Genomic DNA, 13,651 nt, shown 5'->3' with positions numbered 1-13,651 from the left:
AGTGCATTCCCCCTAGCTGTTCACAATGGCGTATAACACACAACATTACCCTGCTGGGGTTCAACTAAAGGCCAAGTGTGATATGAGGGGATTCCAAGGCTATTGAACTGGAGCCCAGTGATGATATCATCTTCCAGTCTGCTGTGCAGTACAGTAGTGTGAGGTGCTGGCAGATGAGGCACAGTAGTGTACACATTGTGATGATGAGAGTCAGGCTGCGTCCCAAATGGCACCCTATTCCCTATATAGTGCACTACATTTGACCAGAGCACTATGTAGGGAATAGGGTGCCATTTGTGACACATACTTAGTCTCTGGACGGCTCAAGGGGTCAAGGGGTGAAGCTCAATCCCCTCGTCTCTCCACAGTGTAAAGCAGCCACATGTGGAGGCAGTCCAGAGGGCCTCTTCCTCCTCTCAGGTCCGATTCAGCTGCACTAGGAGCCAGGGTTAGGGATCAAGTCCATTTCAGTTTACTTCCTGAATTGACTGAAATGAAATGTAACTGACCAACCCTGCTACAAGCAGGGAGGCAGGAGAAATTGTGACGAAGAAAAGAGTGAAGCTCTTTTTGAATCTTGATTTCACAATAAAAATACTATCTCATTCTCAGTCAAGGAGCCAAGGAAGGAAAGAGGCAGCAGACAAGAGCCAAAGGAGGACAAACTCTTCTTGACAAACAGACACATTTATGCAAATCCAATCAAATTTTATTTGTCACATGCTTCGTAAACAACAGGTGATGAATAACAGTGAAATGCTTACTTATGGTCCCCTCCAAACAATGTAGAGAAATAAAGATCAATAKTAGAAAAATAATAACACAACGAATAGATACACAATGAGTAACAATAACTTGGCTATATACACGGGGTACCAGTACCGAATCGATGTGCAGGGGTATGAGGTAATAACTTGGCTATATACACGGGGTACCAGCACTGAGTCGATGTGCAGGGGTACGAGGTAATTGAGGTAGATATAGGTAGGGATAAAGTGACTAGCCAACAGGATAGATAACAGCCCATAGGGAAGAGGTCAGAGACCTAGCAGTGTGGTGCCAGGACAACAACCGCTCCGTTAACGTGAGCAAGACAAAGGAGCTGATGCCCCCATTCACATCGACAGGGCTGTAGTGGAGCTGATCGAGAGTTTCAAGTTCCTTGGTGTCCACATCCCCAACAAACTATCATGGTCCAAACACACCAAGACAGATGTGATGTGGGGACGACTACACCTTTTACCTGTCAGGAGACAGAAAAGATTTGGCATGGGTCCCCAGATCATCAAAAAGTTCTACAGCTACACCATCAAGAGCATCCTGACTGGTTGCATCACCGCCTGGTATGGCAACTGCTCGGCATGTAAGGCACTACAAAGGTGTCACGCCCTGACCTTAGAGATCCTTTTTATGTCTCTATTTTGGTTTGGTCAGGGCTTGAGTTGGGGTGGGCATTCTATGTTGTGTGTTCTATGTTTTCTATTTCTGTGTGTTTGGCCGGGTGTGGTTCTCAATCAGAGGCAGCTGTCTATCGTTGTCTCTGATTGAGAACCATACTTAGGTAGCCTTTTCCCACCTGTGTTTTGTGGGTAKKKGTTTTCTGTTTTGTGTCTGCACCAGACAGAACTGTTTCGCTTTCGTTCTCCTGTTTGTTGTTTTTGTTCGATTTGGTTTCTTTTTGGATTAAATCATGAACACTTTAAACGCTGCACCTTGGTCCACTCTTCCTTCAGCCCACGAGAACCGTTACAAAAGGGTAGTGCGTACGGCCCATTTCTTGAATTGCATTGTCGGTTAAGGGCTTGTAAGTAAGCATTTCATGGTAAGGTCTACACCTGCTGTATTCGACACATGTGACAAATAAAATGTAATTTCACTTGATTCGATTTGTGATGAGTCAAAATAGTTACTGCAAAAAGGGTCAATGCAGATAGTTAAATAGTTAACCAATAGCTACCMGGACTAACTATTTATCAGTCTTATGGCTTGGTGTAGAAGCTGTTTAGGGTCCTGTTGGTTCCAGACTTGCTGCATCGGTACTGCTTGTCGTGCAGTAGCAGAAAGAACAGTCTATGACTTGGGTGGCTAGAGCCTGACAATTTTTATGGCCTTCCTCTGACACCGCCTGGTGTAGAGGTCCTGGAGGTCCTGGAGGTCCTGGATGGCAGGTCCTGGATGGCAGGTCCTGGTATAGAGGTCCTGGAGGTCCTGGATGGCAGGTCCTGGTATAGAGGTCCTGGAGGTCCTGTATGGAAGGTCCTGGATGGCAGGGAGCTCGGCGTCAGTGATGTACAGCTCCTTTGTCTTGCTGACGTTGCAGGAGAGGTTATTGTCCTGGCACCACACTGACAGGTCACTGACCTCCTCCCTATAGGCTATCTGGATTGGGGAAGATTTTCAGCTTTTTTTGATCTGTACACATCAGATTTAGGTCAACATAGGTATAATCGGCATAAAACTAAAGTCAATCAGTTCTCTGAGGTCATTAACCCCTTACACTCATAGGAATAGGCCTGTAAGTTTAGTGCTAAATTGAAATGTTTCTTGCGGAAKAAAAATGGAAAGTAAATGCATAACCATTGTAGCAATTAAAAGGGAACAGTTTGGAGATGAGGACATTTTTAGACTAACGGTGAGGACAAAACAGTTCACCTGACAAAAGACTGAATCCAAACATGACACTGTTGATTTTATGTGCATTTTACATTTACTGTACTTTTTGCCGTATTTGCTGATAACGGATCTGAAAATACTTTGGATATATTCAGTAATATGATAAGAATATTCTTGGACAATTTGAGGTAGGTCCAACATAACTGGTGTTTCCAAGTAGCCACCTCTCCAAAGTGTGCACAGCTCCTAAGTATACTGAACAGAAATACTGTAGAAACGGAACATGTAGTATTGGTCCCATGTTTCATGAGCTGAAATAAAAAATCAGAGTATTTCTGTCTTTGCCCTCCCAGGCCCACCAATGGCTGCACCCCTGCCCAGTCATGTGAAATCCATAGATTAGGGCCTAATGAATATATTTCAATTGACTRATTTCCTTATATGAACCGTAACTCAGTAAAAACTTTGAAGTTGTTGCATGCTGCATTTATACTCTTGTTAAGTATAATTTCAATRCACTTTTATGACTCAAAGAAGAGTCTTCAACTATAAGGTGATTTGTTTTTGAGCTCTCCTAACTGTGCAGTTGAGGAACTAGAGCAAGCAAACTTGTAGTTGTTTGGTTTGGAACACAACCCTGCATCCCCGCCATCAAACAATTACCGTTGTTGTTTACGCAATCCAAAAATGGTTCACTATAAATCGCAATCTAGGTCAGGTAGGCATAATTTCAAAGCTTTTTCTATTACCAACATGACTAGCTAAATGATCAAATACGATCTTACAGTGTTAGGCTTTCAAAAGGCAATTCAGAGTAGCAGATAATAATTGTAGTGCACATAGAATGGAGTCATGAGGGCATTCAGATGCGTCGTCCGCGGCAAATTCTCTTCACAATAAAACAAACAGGTTCATTCTGTTCAGGACAAGCCAGGGTATAACGCCATGTCATCTTGTAACTGTACATCAAACATAGTGATCATAAACATTGACACTGTATCTGACTTGAGTTTTATGATATGGAAATGTGAAGTGCACATTTGGACTCACAGGTGTTTGGCTTTCTTTTATGACATCAAAGCAGTATTCATTATAATCCTCAACATTTCATCTTTCAAAACACAGAGTCCTCGTAATTTACAGCATTTCCCTCACTCAGACAACCAAAACATTGCAGAAGTTGCTCAATTAGCTGCAGGGATGGGGGCAACTTCTTGTCGCGCGCGGTGCTCAAGTTCAGAACAGCTGTCAGTCAAAACCCATAAAGGGCTACAGCAAACAGTTCTCCAGCATGTTGAATGGGGAAAGTGAGAGGAGTTCCAACCCCTGTATTTACATACTAGCCTGAAGAACAGAGGAATGTGAATCAGAAGCTAATGGATCATAATCATTCAAATGAGACCGATGACTTCCAGTCCTGAGAAAAACACAAAAGTTCATCCAGAAATCCTTGTTTTCCTCCATGGATAATAGTGGTTCAAGTTGGTTAGAATATTTCCCTCCTTGCCTCCCCTGTGTGCAATCCAAGAAGTGGGGTGAGGCAAGGGTTGTGAGTTCAGGAAAACGACTGTTTTTGCAGTAGTTTGATAGCTTCAATGAACTCTCTCATAAGACAATATAAAATCGCTAATGTACGTCTTCTCCTATAAAAACCCACTGAAATGGATCAGATGACTCACATAGATATCCTTCAAAATGGCGCTAGTGTTTATCAATAATACTGCATGCAAAAATACAGATGTTGGATCATAATTTGATCACCCTGTTGTTGCAGGACATTTTCAGCACAGCGGGAAATGCTAACTTGTAGTGTATTCGAGGTTTATAGAGGCTTCTAAAGTTTGTAATTTTCCCTAACAAGAAATGGTATCAACCCTACAAAAATCTCCATTAATTATTATCCACACAATAATTCACATTTCCTGTTGCTGCAGGATTCCTTATATTTTATATTTTTGCTTTGAGAAACTGGTCAAATTAAGATCCTACATCTGTACTGCATTCATAAAACTTGGTTATCATTTCACCAGCGAGGTCTGACACCGTCCATGATATTTTCAATCTGTAATTTACCAGAGGTAGAGAGCTAAATGTCAACATTATTGTTGACCGTGTAACTCATATTTTGGGTTATGGGTTCTGATCTTCTAAGGGGAAAGTGTTGGTTACTTTCAATTATTTTCCTATTCATATTTAATTGTGTTTATTGCTTGCTAAAGGTCAACGGTGGTGTTTATGTGCATTTCCTAACACAGGGGCGGTGGAGTCTTGCTGGTAAATCAGCATGGCTGTTAAAAAATGCACACAGTTTGCCACAGGAAGCCATGACCTGGGAGAGTTAACCTATCGAACAATAAATATCAGGTAACACATTCAATCAAATCCCCCCGTCTCCCTCTCTTGGTCTCCTACTATGATTCGTGCAATGAAGAAAGCTCGACTGTACATAACTAATGAGTGGCATCCATTTCACAGAACCAGAACGTCACAACCGAATCAATAGAACGAATGACCAGCCGGTTTGGGTAGCAACCCTGGGTTTGTGTCGGAGCTATATATCTTGGAAGGATGAAATAGCATGAATAAATTAACCAAAATAATGTTTTTAATGAAAATATGTAAATCATTATTTGAATAGGCTACCCATTGTATAAAAGTGATAATGCCTTTGAAGCCTGGCATAGTTTATCGGTCCTCGACTTCATCTCGGGACTAACAACATCGCGCCAATATATACTCTAAACACCAGCTTCTCGGGCATTATCACTTCAATAATTAAATATCCCAGCTCGTCATCGAAAAGCGGCAGGTAGCCTTGTGGTTAACAGCGTTAGGCCAGTAACTGAAAGTTCCCTGGTTTGAATCCCTGAGACCACTAGGTGAAAAATCTGGCAATGTGCCTTTGAGCAAGGCACTTAGCCCTAATTCCTCCTGTAAATTGCTCTGGATAAGAGTGTCTGCTAAATGACTGAAATGTCAATGTAAAGCAGCAAATTAAGACTGGAGAAGACTAGAAATAGCAGAATATACATTAATGCCATGTGGAAATTAACTGTGATTTTCCCATCTGAAATGTGCTTGTTCACCAATGGTTTGGATATCAGCTGGTTTTAGAAACACACTCTGAAAATAAATCACTGATACGTTCAATCTTTCTCGCTCAGAGGAGCACTTACAGATTTTATGGTACGTAAAGTGGGCACCTCTACCTGGCAATGTACTGTCTGTATATGTGTCACGCCCTGACCTTAGAGAGCCTTTTTATGTCTCTATTTGGTTTGGTCAGGGTGTGATTTGGGGTGGGCATTCTATGTTCTTTAATTCTATGATTTGTGTTTCTATGTTTTGGCCGGGTATGGTTCTCAATCAGGGACAGCTGTCTATCGTTGTCTCTGATTGGGAATCATACTTAGGCAGCCCTTTTCCCCACCTGTGATTGTGGGTAGTTATCTTTGTTAGTGGCACTATAGCCCTGTAAGCTTCACGGTTGTTTTTCGTTTGTTGTTTTGTTGGCGACATTTACTAAAATAAAAGGAAAATGTACGCTCACCACGCTGCACTTTGGTCCACTTCTTTCAAAGGCCGTGACAATATGTGACAGGGACGATAGTGTGCTCCACACTGACTGCCTGCTAACTGCTCATCCTGTGCCCACTGTTCAAGAACATTCAGCCCCAACTTTGCTGGGAGCCACTGGGGCGGTGTGTGTGTGTGCGTGCCTACGTAAATGCATGCGTGTGTATGTGCATGCTCTTGTGTGCATTTGTGTGTGTATGTAAGGTACAGTAGGTGTGCGTCAGGTTCAAATTTAGAACTTTCCTCTAATGAGCCTGGCCTCCCTGTCTTTGTCTCTTAGGTCGTTTTCACCGCCACGCGCCCCTCCTGCTCACAGCCCCTAAAAGGTTTTCATTAAAATTTTAAAACAGAGCTGTGCCATGTTGCATCTTAGGCCGTTTATATTTAAACTGAGTCTACAGTCGGCTGGGGTTGAATGTCTCCCCGCTGAATGTGTGCGTGACAGTTATAATTTAGGGAGATTGTTATGTTGTTCTTCTCCAGTGAATAATCTCCTATGGGAGACAATGCATACAGCCAAGAGATTGTACATGAATGTACAGTAAATAGACTTGATGATGAAGGATAGTGTAGCATATTTTGTATCCTGCAATTTGTCAACACATAGAAGAGTCCCTCAGGGGACCTGCACTTTAGGGAGAAAGTATATTCCTCAGAATGTGAAATCCACCCAAACACCTAGTATCACTAAGACAGACTCTGTTGTCCAGAGAGCAGCCATTTTGCTGGTTGCCATGCCATTGTATTGTATTTTTGTGGGAGAGAAAGAGACTGCTCCTTTTTCCAGAACGCCTGCAATATGAAAACATGGATTCCCCATGCTCCGATGACAGCTAAAGCAACACTTTTTTTTATAATGTTGTCTCTGACAACAATACCGTGTATCTGTATCTATAGCTAGCTACATTCACCAGGCAAATAGAAACACAGGGCTACTCTAACTAACAAATGGTATTTGAGAAAACACAAATGGTACATTATGTGTCCCTGAGTTTTGTATGTTAGGCCTACATAAAAGGCTTTTATCAACCTCATGAAAAAAATTATATACTGCAAATACTATATACGTTGTAAAAATGTGGTGCATCACTAATGACTATTGCATCATATTCATGAGTACATCGCCTTCCCCAGCTTTGAGTTGCAAAATACTACTGCTCATATCTGCCCTATCCTAATTAGAAAATGGGAGTTCATTGTGCCAAAAGCTATGCAATCCTCTTTCAATTATCAGACTTCTTGTTTGTTTGCCCCCAGGTTTCCAAGGAGAGAGAGAAGACAGAATGTGTGCAGTAGAGGAGATGAGAGAGAGAAAGAGTGTCGATAGAGTGTGTGTGTGTGTGTGTGTGTGTGTGTGTGTGTGTGTGTGTGTGTGTGTGTGTGTGTGTGTGTGTGTGTGTGTGTGTGTGTGTGTGTGTGTGTGTGTGTCTATTCGCCTGTGTGTCCGTTGTCTGCGTCTTGCACCCTTGCATCTTTCTGCAAAGGAAAATAATGGCTGTTTGAAAATCAAGTCACACAGGGTACATATGTAAATGTCTCCACTCGCCAAGGCAAAAACAAAAAACAGAGGAAAGAGAGAGAGAGAGAGAGACTGAGAGTTAGAGAGAAGAGAGAGAGAGAGAGAGAGAAGAGAGAGAGAGAGAGGAGAGAGAGAGAGAGAGGACAGCACCTCCATTTTGGCTCTAGAAGAAGTTGCTCAACAAAAAGGAGGAAGCTTGTAAATGTCAACCACAGTGCACACACTGTTCAAAAGTGTCTGTCAGATTAGGCAATTACTGCACCACACACACACACCACACACACACACACACACAACCCACACACACCACACACACACACACACACCACACAACACACACACACACACACACACACAACACACACTCACATTCACACTCACACACAACACACACACACACACTCACACTCACACTCACACTCACACTCACACTCACGCACACAAACACCACACACACACACACAATATATTACAATGCACTGTAAACCATGCACCTTGCCTCCATTAACACTAAGCAGATCCATACTAAAACATGTGTAAAGTGGTACAGTATGTAAAGTGACTATAGATAAACCCTATAGGTTTATAGGGAGAAAAACATTGGTATTGCAGAATCCTCCTGTACTTACATTATGATATAGAATATATATTACCTCTGTGTCTGTAATAGAGACCGCGTTATAGTTTATCAACAATTCCATTTGCGGAGTAAACCAAAAATAAATATTCAGTGACTGTGAATGGAAATAGCACAGAGCTCATATTTCAACCTCAGGGAGGCTTGTCAAGCTTCCACTTTCTGATGTCCCCTAAAGGGAAGCTAAAGGGAAACAGTAAAAAATAAATAGAAAGTTTTAAAAAAAAACTATTGAAGGAGAAAGCAAACAAACAATATTGTGCATTCAGACCTTATTCAGACTCCTTGACTTTTTCCACATTTTGTTACATTACAGCCTTATTTTAAAACTGATTAAATATCTTATTTTTCATCAATCTACACACAATAGCCATAATGACAGGTTTTTACAAATGTATTAAAATAAAAACCTGAAATATCAGATATAGCTAAGTATTCAGACCTTTGACAGTGATTACAGCCTCAAGGTCTTGTGTATTCATTTTTTATTTATTTCACCTTTATTTAACCAGGTAGGCTAGTTGAGAACAAGTTCTCATTTGCATCTGCGACCTGGCCAAGATAAAGCATAGCAATTTGACACATACAACAACACAGAGTTACACATGGAATAATACAGTAGAAAAAAAAGTCTATATACAATGTGAGCAAACGAGGTGAGATAAGGGAGGTAAAGGCAAAAAAGGCCATGGTGGCGAGGTAAATACAATATAGCAAGTAAACCCTGGAATGGTAGATTTGCAGTGGAAGAATGTGCAAAGTAGAAATAGAAATAATGGGGTGCAAAGGAGCAAAATAAATAAATAAATACAGTAGGGGAAGAGGTAGTTGTTTGGGCTAAATTATAGATGGGCTATGTACAGGTGCAGTAATCGGTGAGCTGCCTCGACAGCTGGTGCTTAAAGCTAGTGAGGGAGATAAGTGTTTCCAGCTTCAGAGATTTTTGCAGTTCGTTCCAGTCATTGCCAGCAGAGAACTGGAAGGAAAGACGACCAAAGGAGGAATTGGCTTTGGGGGTGACCAGCGATATATACCTGCTGGAGCGCGTGCTACGAGTGGGTGCTGCTATGGTGACCAGTGAGCTGAGATAAGGCGGGGCTTTACCTAGCAGAGACTTGTAGATAACCTGTAGCCAGTGGGTTTGGCGACGAGTATGAAGCGAGGGCCAACCAACAAGAGCGTACAGGTCGCAATGGTGGGTAGTGTATGGTCAGTTTTACGAGGGTAAATTAAGCTTGGCACACCTGTATTTGGGGAGTTTCTCCCAGTCTTCTCTGCAGATCCTCTCAAGCTCTGTCAGGTTGGATGGGGAGCGTCGCTGCACAGCTATTTTCAGGTGTCTCCAGTTCGATCGGGTTAAATTCCAGGCTCTGGCTGGGCCACTCATGGACATTCAGAGATTTGTCCTGAAGCCACTCCTGCGTTGTCTTGGCTGTGTGCTTAGGGCCGTTGTGTGCTTTGGGTCGTTCGCCCCCAGTCTGAGGTCCTGAGCACTCTGGAGCAGGTTTTCATCAAGGATCTCTCTGTTATCTGCTCCGTTCATCTTTCCCTCGATCCTGACTAGTCTCCCAGTCCCTGCTGCGGAAAAACATCCCGACAGCATGATGCTGCCACCACCATGCTTCACCGTGGGAATGCTGCCAGGTTTCCTCCAGACGTGACACTTGGCATTCAGGCCAAAGAGTTCAATCTTGGTTTCATCAGATCAGAGAATCTTGTTTCTCATGGTCTGAGAGTACTTTAGGTGCCTTTTGGCAAACTCCAAGCGGGCTGTCATGTGCCTTTTACTGAGGAGTGGCTTCCGTCTGGCCACTCTACCATAAAGGCCTAATTGGTGGAGTGCTGCAGAGATCGTTGTCCTTCTGCAAGGTTCTTCTATCTCCACAGAGGAACTCTGGAACTCTGTCAGAGTGACCATCGGGTTCTTGGTCACCCCCCTGACCATAGCCCTTCACCCCCGATTGCTCAGTTTGGCCGGGTGGTCAGCTTTAGGAAGAAACTTATTCCATTCAAGAATGATGGAGGCCACTGTGTTCTGGGGGACCTTTAATGCTGCAGAAATATTTTGGTACCCTTCCCCAGATCTGTGCCTGGACACAGTCCTGTCTCGGAGCTCTACGGACAATTTTTTTGACCTCATGGCTTGGTTTTTGCTCTGACATGTACTGTCAACTGTGGGACCTTATATAGACAGGTGTATGCCTTTCCAAATCATGTCCAATCAATTGAATTTACCACAGATGAACTCCAATCAAGTTGTAGAAACATCTCAAGGATGATCAATGGAAACAGGATGCAACTGAGCTCAATTTCAAGTCTCATAGCAAAGGGTCTTAATACTTTTCTAAATAAGATGTTTCTGTTTTTTATTGTTTTATAAATTAGCRAAAATGTCTAAAAACCAGTTTTTTYTTTGTCATTATGGGGTATTGTGTGTAGATTGATGATTTTYTTTTTTATTCAATCAATTTTAAAATTAGTCCGTAACGTAACAAAATGTGGAAAAAGTCAAGGGGTCTGAATACTTTCCAAATGCACTGTAGATATAGCAAGAGGACTATACCTTTAGCTCAGCAGGATAAAACAGCCTTGCTATGCACAGGAGAACTACCTGCGAGAGAGGGGAGAGAAAAAGAGGGAGAGAGAGAGAGAAAGGGGGATACTCCTTTATGATACAATTAAGGTCCCCCTCTATATCTCCACCCTCTCCACTTCTCCTTCACCCTCTCTCACTGAATAGGAGTTTATGTTTCAGATATTAATGAGCTGCTTCAGACAGTTAAACTGGCTTTTATCGATCTAGAGCTTCAATCTCCAAAAGTGTTTTCTTTTAATGGACCGTAATGGACCTGCTCTTTCATGTCTGACTGCCCTCAAAACACACCCTTGTTTTTTTCACTTCATTTCAATAAATCTTCCTAATCTTTACCATAAGCATCTCTGACTTCCAATGGGCTGATTTCATTGATAGCCATGTAGATTTTATGAACCTGTTATATTGAAAAGGGATTGTCATATTGAGATGAAAAGATGAAAGTATAGCTGATACTGTACAGTACATCACATAGATGTTTCCTGCATCTCTTCAATATATGATAGTCTTGACATAAAGTCTCTTATATAAGGGTTTCAATATTCTATATGTCAATCAATCCAATGTACTAGATAAATGCCAAAAATGAACTAGAAAAATGGCAAAACTGACCTAGATAAATGCATAAACTGAACTAGATAAATGCATAAACTGAACTAGATAAATGCCAAAACTGAACTAGATAAATGCATAAACTGAACTAGATAAATGCATAAACTGAACTAGATAAAAGCCTAAACTGAACTAGATAAATTCTCACGATCGTCGTAATGTGGAAGAGAGGAGSACCAAGGCGCAGCGTGAAGTGAATACATTCTTCTATTTATTTAAGAAGAAACACTAACCAAACTAATACAAAACAACAAAAATGAACGTGACGCTATATATAATAGTGCAGACACAAGCAACTAACACATAGACAATAACCCACAATACAAAACAGGCTACCTAAATATGGTTCCCAATCAGAGACAACGCAAAACACCTGTCTCTGATTGAGAACCATATCAGGCCAAACACATAGAAATAGACAAACCAGACATACAACATAGAATGCCCACTCAGATCACACCCTGACCAAMCAAAACATAAAACATACAAAGCAAACTATGGTCAGGGCGTGACATAWATGCCAAAACTGAACGAGATAAATGCCTAAACTGAACTAGATAAATGTTAAAACTGAACTAGATAAATGCCAAAACTGAAGTAGATAAATGTCACGCCCTGCGTATAGAGAGGTTTTATCTGTATTTTGTTGGTAGGCCAAGGTGTGACTAGGTGGGGCAGTCTATGTTCTTGTTTTCTATGTTGTTGGTTTCTATGTGTTTGGCCTGGTGTGGTTCCCAATCAGAGGCAGCTGTCTATCGTTGTCCTCTGATTGGGAAGCCATACTTAGGTAGCCTGTTTTCAATTTTTGTTGTGGTGATTCATTTCTGTTTAAGTGTGTGTTGCACCTGACGGAGTGTTTCGGTTTGTCCACTTTGTTGTTTTTGCTTTTTAGGTTCAGATTCTATTAAACAGACGAACAGCTTACCACGCTCTGCGTTTTGTCTTCACCTTCTTCCGACGACAGCCGTTACAATAAATGCAAAACTGAACTAGATAAATGCCTAAACTGAAACTAGATACATGCCTAAAACTGAACGAGATTAAATTGCCAAAACTGAACTAGATATAAATGCCTCAAATGCAACGAGATAAAATGCCAAAACTGAACGAAGAGATATAATGCCTCAAATGAACTAGATAAATGCCTTAACTGAACTATATAAATGCCTAAACTGAAACTACATAAAATGCCTAAACTGGAATTAGATAAATGCCTAAACTGAACTAAGATTAAATGACAAAAAACTGAACTAGATATAATGCCAAAAAAAAACATAAAACTGAACTAGATGAATGCCAAAACTGAAACTAGATAAATGCCAAAACTGAACGAAAGTAAATGACTAAAATGAAGAGATAAATGCCAAAACTGAACTAGTAAATGCCTAAATGAATAACTAATAAATGCCTAAACTAACTAGATTAAATGCCTCAAATGAAATAGAAAATGACCACTAAAACTGAACGAGATTAAATGCCAAACAACTAATAAAATGCCTCAAAATGAACTAGAATAAATGCCCTAAAACTGAACTATATTAAATGCCCAAAACTGAACTAGATAAATGCCAAACTGAATTAGATAAATGCCTAAACTGAACTAGATAAATGAACAAAAATCTGAACTAGATAAATGCCAAAAATTGAACGCAAGATAAATGCCAAAAACTGAAACTAGATAAATGCCTAAACTGAACTAGATAAATGCCAAACTGAAACTAGATAATGCCACAACTCGTGGTGAATATACATCTAACACAAGTTCTTAAATATACCTGTTTAACACAGGGAGACGATCCAACAAGGTTGTATTCCCGCCTCGCATGCCGAAGAGGCAGCAGAGACCCTAATTTGCATAGCAGCGCGGAATTAATGTTAATCCCTGACATCTCGCCTGATTGTGTTGCACACACAACACATGCGATATGCCTGTGAATCTAAATACCATTGCTAATGTGTGTGGTAATTCTGCAGACTCATCAAGGTTTTAACTTCTCTCTCTCTCTCACTCTCTCTCTCCTCTCTCTGCTCTCTCTCTGCTCTCTCTCTCTCTCTCTCTCTCTCTCCGTGGGGGCAGTAGGATGTGACTTCTTCATGTTCC

This window comes from Salvelinus sp. IW2-2015, linkage group LG30, assembly GCF_002910315.2.
Source record: "Salvelinus sp. IW2-2015 linkage group LG30, ASM291031v2, whole genome shotgun sequence".
NCBI classification, from domain to species: Eukaryota; Metazoa; Chordata; class Actinopteri; order Salmoniformes; family Salmonidae; genus Salvelinus; species Salvelinus sp. IW2-2015.
This window is presented reverse-complemented; position numbering follows the sequence as displayed.